Here is a 9,224-nt window from a genome sequence, read left to right on the forward strand (position 1 = left end):
GAGAGAGAGAGAGAGAGAGAAAGACCGGTTAGTGAGAGAGAGAGTCGGCCACCTTATTTCCTTATTTACTTATGATTATGATTTGTACACTTTCCATATTTAGTCTTTTCTTTTCTCTCATGTAATTCCCTATATAAAAAAGGCACACTCCTTATGTTTATGATTAATAAGAATAAGAATATGATTATGATTTGTACACTTTCCATATTTAGTCTTTTCTTTTCTCTCATGTAATTCCCTATATAAAAAAGGCACACTCCTTATGTTTATGATTAATAAGAATAAGAAACTATTCTCCTAAGTTTCACAACACGTTATCAGCATGATTACTCTGAAACCCTAAAGCTAAAACAAACCCAATGAATCAAACCCTAATCACCTCGGCGAGCCTCCATCCCGATCGCAAGAACATACAATCCCGATCGTGATACATCCCATCCCGTGTTTAGCAACGTCCAGCTCGTGTTCCCGATCAGCAAGCTCGCAACTCGATCTCAGCCTGTTCGCGAGACACAAACTCAGACTGTTCGCGACCCGTCTCAGCTCAGCCGATAGACGATCTCAGTCCGTTCCTGCTCAGCTCGATACTCGATTCGCTCGCAACCCGATAGCAGATCGTTCGTGTTCCCGATCAGCAACGTCCAGCTCGCGTCTCTTCTCATTGGTGGTCCATTCAACCCGACTTGAGGTTAAGGCAATCCTTAAACCCTAATCAAAACCCTAAGGTAATAGATCAAAACCCCAATGAGTAAAATCGAAACTAATGATCATAAGATCAAAACAATAAAACCTTAAAACCCTAATCGAAACTAATGAGTAAATCGATAAACCCTAATCGTGTTTCATATGTTTCAAACCCGAAACCTTAATGGTAAATCGAAACCTTAATAAACTAAATCAAAACCCCAATGATCTAATGTTAAAATTGATTCCCTTAAAACATTAAACTATAATCGCATGTATGCTTATCGTATACTATGCATAAAATCTAAAAACCCTAATGCTTGAAACTGAAATCGATGGATTGTCTTTAAATTGACATTGTTTTGATTGCTTGTTTGATTGATTAAAACTGAATGCTTGTTTTGAAATTTGATCACATAGAACCGTTTGCTAGGATTTCTAAACTCATACTCGAATTTGATTGATTAAATTAATGAATCCGATTGTATAATCTTGAGATTGAAACTGACTGTTAGGATAAGTGTTTTCATATGTTCTAGTCTTGATTAAATCTGACCAGCATGTTAAAACCCTAAGAGTTTCATACATTCTCGAATGAAACTCTTGATGCTTTGCTTGATTGGTTGCAATTACACTTAGAAAACCGTATGCTAGGATTGTAAACGAATGAACATTGCTTGAACATACCCTGTAGCCGTGAGGCTTGTTTTTGGCCGAGAGGTTTGTCTTGGCCGAGAGGCTTGCTTGCACCATATCTATAAAACCGAATGTACTAATTTCATATAGAAACTGAATTGCTTGAACATATTGATTACATTCACATGAACACATTTTAAAATCTAAATTATAAAATATATGATTTCAGATGTCGAAAATCAACAACTTTGATTTTGCTGCCCTAAATCTCTTTGGAGATAATTATTTGCAATGGGCACTTGATGCTAAAATCATCCTGAAATCCAAGGGACTCGATGAATGTATCACTTAGGCCAATAATGCTAGTGAGAAAGATAGATACAGAGCCATCTTGATCATTCGCCATCATCTAACTGAGAGCCTCAAAGATCAGTATCTGACCATTGAGAATCTATGAGACCTTTGGACATAATTGAACGCGAGATATGATCACCAGAGAACAGTGATCTTACCAAAGGCTATGTTTGATTGGAGGAATCTCAGAATCCAGGACTACAAGTCTGTGGATGAGTATAAGTCAGCCCTATTTAAGATAGTTTCTAAATTGAAACTGTGTGGTGAGGATATAACGGATAAGGATATGCTTGAGAAAACCTTTTCCACCTTCCACACAAGCAATGAGTTGTTACAACAACAATACCGTGAGAAGGGTTTCACGACTTATGCTAATCTGATCTCTTGTCTATTGCTCGCTGAGCAAAACAATGAATTGTTGATGAGAAACAGTGAATTGAGACCTCCTGGATCAACCCCATTACCTGAAGCACATCCGGCCGCAGAGGCAAAGAAAGAATCTAACCACGTCCAGAGTGATAGCCAACATGGCTGTGGCCGTGGAAGATGGCAAGGGCATGGTCGTGGCCGAAACTCTTTTGGTCGAGGCCGAGGCAACTATAACTCTTATGGCCGTGGCCAAGGAAACTCGTTTGGCCGAGGTCATGGCCGAGGCCGTGGTACTTCTTTTAAGACACAAAACTCGACCAAATCTGTGTGCCATAGATGTGGTATGGGCAATCATTGGGCTAAGATATGTAGGACTCCCAAACATCTAGTTGATCTCTACCAAGAGAGTTTGAAAGAGAAGAATCCTAAAGCCCATATGACCTATCAAGATGGTGAAGATGATTTTAATCATGACCAAGACGATCTTATGGATTATAAAACTTCAGATTGTCTAAAAGAATGAAGTTGATTTCGACATTTGTGATCTAAACTTTGTGTTCTTTGCTTTGGTGTTTTTCCATGTTGTTATTTCTTTGAACTTGTTTTATTAAACTTAATAAATGAATGATTTTTATAAGAAGTCTCTAAAATATCATCCTATGAATCTTGTTTTAGAAATGAACGATAACAAGGATGTGTTCGTAGTGGAAAGTGGGTCAAGCCACACGATTTTAAGAGACAAAATATACTTCATAAACTTAACCCTTAAAAACGCCAACATCTCAACAATTGCGGGTATAGCCAGCCTCATTGAAGGCCACGGCCAGGCTAACATCCTGTTGCCTATGGGTACGCATCTTGAAATATCAGATTCCTTGTATTCACCCAGCTCTAATAGAAGCCTATTAAGTTTTACATTCGAATGAATGACTTTCATATTGAGACTAAGGGTGAAGGAAACAAAAAGTTCCTTCAGATCATTGAAATCGCCCAAGGCAATAAGAAAGTCTTAGAATCTATACATGCACTCTCTACTTGGCATTGCCATGCTAAAGTCAGTATGATTGAGGCGGCCAATGCCACATTTAACAAAGTGGCCATCGAAAACTTTACTCTTTGGCACGACCGGCTTGGCCATCCCGGTTTGACCATGATGCGTAATTTGATCTTGAACACTAATGGCCATACTTTGAAAGAAAAACGAGTTGTCCCTAAACACCTAACGTGTGTAGCATGTTCACAAGGAAAACTCATTGTTAGGCCATCACCAGTTAAAGTGACTAAGAAAACGATAAACTTTCTGGAAAGAATACAAGGAGACATCTGTGGACCAATACACCCACCTTGTGGGATGTTTAGATATTTCATGGTCCTCATTGATGCGTCCACGAGATGGTCGCATTTATCTCTTCTGTCGACCCGCAACTTGGCGTTTGCGAGGTTACTTGCTCAGATAATTCGTTTACGAGCTCATTTTCCAGATTTTCCTTTAAACACTATATGTCTTGATAATGCTGGTGAGTTCATGTCCCAAGCGTTTAATGATTAATGTACGTCCATGGGGGTAACTGTACAACACTCCGTGGCACATGTACATACACAGAATGGCTTAGCCGAATCATTTATAAAACGCATACAGCTAATAGCTAGACCATTGCTTATGAAGTCTAAACTTCCGGTCTCAGCCTGGGGACACGCGGTCCTGCATGCGGCTGAACTCATACGCATCAGGCCATCTAGTGAACATAAATATTCACCATCACAATTGCTTATGGGTCATGAGCCAGACATATCCCATCTTAAGACATTTGGATGTGCCGTTTATGTTCCAATTGCTCCACCACAGAGAACAAATATGGGACCTCAAGGGAGGATGGGGATATATGTTGGATTTGATTCTCCCACGATTATTAAGTATCTTGAGCCAACTACGGGTGATTTGTTTAAGGCTTGATATGCGGATTGTCATTTCGATGAATCCGAACATCCAACATTAGGGGGAGATAACAATAAGCTGGTAAAAGAAATTACATGGAATCATACATCCTTATCTTGGCAAGATCCTCGGACTCAAGAATGTGATTTAGAAGTCCAAAAGATAATACATTTACAAAAGCTAGCTAATCAATTGCCAGATTCCTTTACTGGCCCGAAAAGAGTGACTAAGTCATATATACCAGCTGCTAATGCACCAATACGAATTGATGTTCAAGAAGGACACAATCAAGTTTCTACAGAGTCTAGACAACGTTTGAAACGTGGTATACCAATAGGTTCCAAAGATAAGAAACCTCGGAAAACAAAGAAAGGTGCTGAATCCGAGGTTGGAACACCAGACATGGTCGCGACCGATCCTACCCGAGATGTGGCCGCGTCCGACCCTAAGTCCTTAGACATGGACGACGGTCCTGATGTACCTAACACTGATGCTTGGGACGCCAAGCTTCATGGTACTGATGGTCCTGATAATAATGAGATCTCAATAAATTATGTCTTGTGTGGGATACAATGGAACATAAAGAATGTCGACATTGATGATATATTTGCATACAAGGTAGCACTTAAACTTATGGATTTAAATGAGGATCATGAACCCACGTCTATTTATGAGTTCACTCAACGATCAGATTGGATCAAATGAAAAGAAGCTATAAATGTGGAGTTAAATTCTTTAAAGAAAAGAGGTGTCTTCGGCCCTCTAATCCGAACACCCTATGATGTTAAACCAGTTGGATACAAATGGGTCTTTGTGAGGAAATGAAATGAACATGGTGAAGTAGTGAGATATAAAGCATGGCTTGTTGCACAAGGATTCTCCCAGAGACCAGGAATCGATTATGAGGAGACATACTCCCCTGTGGTGGATGCTACTACTTTTAGATTCCTAATAAGTCTGGCTATAAGAGGGAACTTAGACTTGCGGTTAATGGATGTAGTAATTGCATACTTATATGTCCACTGGATAATGAGATATATATGAAAGTCCCAGAGGGTATTGAATTGAAAAACAAATCGAGTTCTCGAGAACAACATTGTATAAAGTTGAATAAGTCACTTTATGGATTGAAACAATCAGGTCGAATGTGGTACAATAGACTAAGTGAGTACCAAGTGAAAGAAGGATATAAGAATGATCCGATCAGTCCTTGCATATTCATAAAAAAATTCGACAACAAAGGATTCGTGATCATAGCAGTGTATGTTGATGATCCGAATATCCTAGGAACCTCTGGAGAGATTTCCCAAACAGCTGAATATCTTAAGAAAGAATTCGAGATGAAAGATCTAAGAAAAAAAAAGTTCTGTTTGGGATTACAACTTGAGTACATTAAAGATGGAATCCTTGTGCATCAAATGGCATATACAGAAAAAGTACTCAAGAGATTCAATATGGCCGAGTCTCACCTATTGTCTAGCCCCATGGTCGTGAGGTCCCTCGGCTTGGACACTGATCCATTCCGTTCCAAGATGGACGATGAAGATGTCCTTGGTCCCGAAGTGCCATATCTCAGTGCCATAGGAGTTTTGATGTATCTGGCTAGTCATACACGACCAAATATATGCTTTGCCGTGAACCTACTATCTAGGTTTAGCTCTTGTCCGACCCAAAGGCACTGGAACGGGATTAAACATGTTCTTCGTTACCTACAAGGAACGAAAGACTTGGGTTTATTTTATACTAACCAAAACAAAGAGGGTTTAGTTGGTTTTGCTGATGCATGTTATCTTTCGGATCCACACAATGCTCGATCACAGACATACTATGTCTTTACACACGGTGGGACAGCCATATCATGGCGTTCCATGAAGTAGACGATCGCGGCTACTTCTTCAAACCATTCGGAAATCTTGGCGATTCATGAGGCCAGCCGCGAATGTGTTTGGTTGAGGTCCATGACTCAACACATACGAGTTGATTGTGGGATGTCTGAAGGCAAGGATGCACCAACCATTATGTATGAGGACAATGCAGCATGCATTGCTCAACTCAAAGACGGCTACATCAAAGGAGATAGGATGAAGCACATCTTGCCCAAGTTCTTCTTCACGCATGAACTTCAGAAAGCCGGCGAGGTCCAAGTGGTCCAATTGCATTCAAGTGACAATTCAGCAGACTTATTTACCAAGTCACTTCCTACCTCGACGTTCAGGAAGCTCACGCATCAGATAGGGATGCATCGTCTGAAAGACCTTCAGTGAGGTTCACATCAGGGGGAGTAATAAGTGTTGTACTATTTTTCCTTCACCATGGTTTTGTCCCTTTGGTTTTCCCTGGTAAGGTTTTAATGAGGCAACATCTAAAGCGTATTACAAACTCTGAATGGTTATGACATCCATTGAGGAGTGTTATAAACCATATTTTGGATGTCCATAACCGAGAGAGAGAGAGAGAGAGAGAGAGAGAAAGCCGACCGGTTAGTGAGAGAGAGAGTCGGCCACCTTATTTCCTTATTTACTTATGATTATGATTTGTACACTTTCCATATTTAGTCTTTCATTTTCTCTCATGTAATTCCTAATTTATAAAGGGCACACTCCTTATGTTTATGATTAATAAGAATAAGAAACTATTCTCCTAAGTTTCACAACACCATATTAAATATTTTACTAATTAGTGCGTCTTAGTTATTTCTTTGTTGCTTGCGCCTTTCATATTCAGCGGATCAATACTGGATACAACAAAAAACAATGGGATAACCTTTAAAGTTAAGATTGCTAACTTGCCAAACAAAGAACAATGAACTAAATCAATTTTGTTAAAGCTATCCACAAAGAAAGATTAGCTTTAGGTGATATTTTAAAAAATGATTAGTTTTAGTATATTGTAAGGCACAAGATTGCGATCAGTAAATTTGGATCGGGAACTAGATAACTCGAGTGCTTCAGCTCTATGTGCTACGAGGTCCCTCTGGGCTTGCTCTAGCCGGTTAATTACTGTGCAATGAACGATCCCTTGACTTTGGAACTTATAAATGAGGGTGGAAAGCATGCTTCGTAACTTGGTCACTTTCTCACGGGTATGCGTTATTGGCGGGGGATATTGGTCTCGGTGTATATGTAATATAATATATGTCAACCGGTTTTAAAATGATATAAAACACATTACCAAATAACTGGTTACTTCCTTCGTCTACAATGAGATTGTACGTTACCAAAATATACTATTAAAACATTATGCTAAGCTATAATTAATAAATAATGGCAAAGAATGTAATAAATCTAGTAAAGAGAGGATTTTAAATTAAAGAGTGTGAGAGTTGATATGGTGATGCCACATAGGAAATGGCATTTTGGTTAATAATACATGGGCATAAGGTTAATCTTAAAAAATGTTCCTCTTTTAATATAAAAGGGATTGTGGATGTCCATAATCGAGAGAGAGAGAGAGAGAGAGAGAGAGAGAGAGAGAGAGAGAGAGAGAGAGAGAGAGAGAGAGAGAGAGAGAGAGAGAGAGAGAGAGAGAGAGAGCGGTTAGTGAGAGAGAGAGTCGGCCACCTTATTTCCTTATTTACTTATGATTATGATTTGTACACTTTCCATATTTAGTCTTTTCTTTTCTCTCATGTAATTCCCTATATAAAAAAGGCACACTCCTTATGTTTATGATTAATAAGAATAAGAAACTATTCTCCTAAGTTTCACAACACGTTATCAGCACGATTACTCTGAAACCCTAAAGCTAAAACAAACCCAATGAATCAAACCCTAATCACCTCGGCGAGCCTCCATCCCGATCGCAAGAACATACAATCCCGATCGTGATACATCCCATCCCGTGTTTAGTAACGTCCAGCTCGTGTTCCCGATCAGCAAGCTCGCAACTCGATCTCAGCCTGTTCGCGAGACACAAACTCAGACTGTTCGCGACCCGTCTCAGCTCAGCCGATAGACGATCTCAGTCCGTTCCTGCTCAGCTCGATACTCGATACGCTCGCGACCCAATAGCAGATCGTTCGTGTTCCCGATCAGCAACGTCCAGCTCGCGTCTCTTCTCATTGGTGGTCCATTCAACCCGACTTGAGGTTAAGGTAATCCTTAAACCCTAATCGAAACCCTAAGGTAATAGATCAAAACCCCAATGAGTAAAATCGAAACTAATGATCATAAGATCAAAACAATAAAACCTTAAAACCCTAATCGAAACTAATGAGTAAATCGATAAACCCTAATCGTGTTTCATATGTTTCAAACCCGAAACCTTAATGGTAAATCGAAACCTTAATAATCTAAATCAAAACCCCAATGATCTAATGTTAAAATTGATTCCCTTAAAACATTAAACTATAATCGCATGTATGCTTATCGTATACTATGCATAAAATCTAAAAACCCTAATGCTTGAAACTGAAATCGATGGATTGTCTTTAAATTGACATTGTTTTGATTGCTTGTTTGATTGATTAAAACTGAATGCTTGTTTTGAAATTTGATCACATAGAACCGTTTGCTAGGATTGCTAAACTCATACTCAAATTTGATTGATTAAATTAATGAATCCGATTGTATAATCTTGAGATTGAAACTGACTGTTAGGATAAGTGTTTTCATATGTTCTAGTCTTGATTAAATCCGACCAGCATGTTAAAACCCTAAGAGTTTCATACATTCTCGAATGAACCTCTTAATGCTTTGCTTGATTGGTTGCAATTACACTTAGAAAACCGTATGCTGGGTTTTTGTAAACGAATGAACATTGCTTGAACATACCCTGTAGCCGTGAGGCTTGTTTTTGGCCGAGAGGTTTGTCTTGGCCGAGAGGCTTGCTTGCACCATATCTATAAAACCGAATGTACTAATTGCATATAGAAACTGAATTGCTTGAACATATTGATTACATTCACATGAACACATTTTAAAATCTAAATTATAAAACATATGATTTCAGATGTCGAAAATCAACAACTTGGATTTTGCTGCCCTAAATCTCTTTGGAGATAATTATTTGCAATGGGCACTTGATGCTAAAATCATCCTGAAATCCAAGGGACTCGGTGAATGTATCACTTAGGCCAATAATGCTAGTGAGAAAGATAGATACAAAGCCATCTTGATCATTCGCCATCACCTAACTGAGAGCCTCAAAGATCAGTATCTGACCATTGAGAATCTATGAGACCTTTGGACATAATTGAAAGCGAGATATGATCACCAGAGAACGGTGATCTTACCAAAGGCTATGT

This window comes from Brassica napus, chromosome C4, assembly GCF_020379485.1.
Source record: "Brassica napus cultivar Da-Ae chromosome C4, Da-Ae, whole genome shotgun sequence".
Lineage (NCBI taxonomy): Eukaryota > Viridiplantae > Streptophyta > Magnoliopsida > Brassicales > Brassicaceae > Brassica > Brassica napus.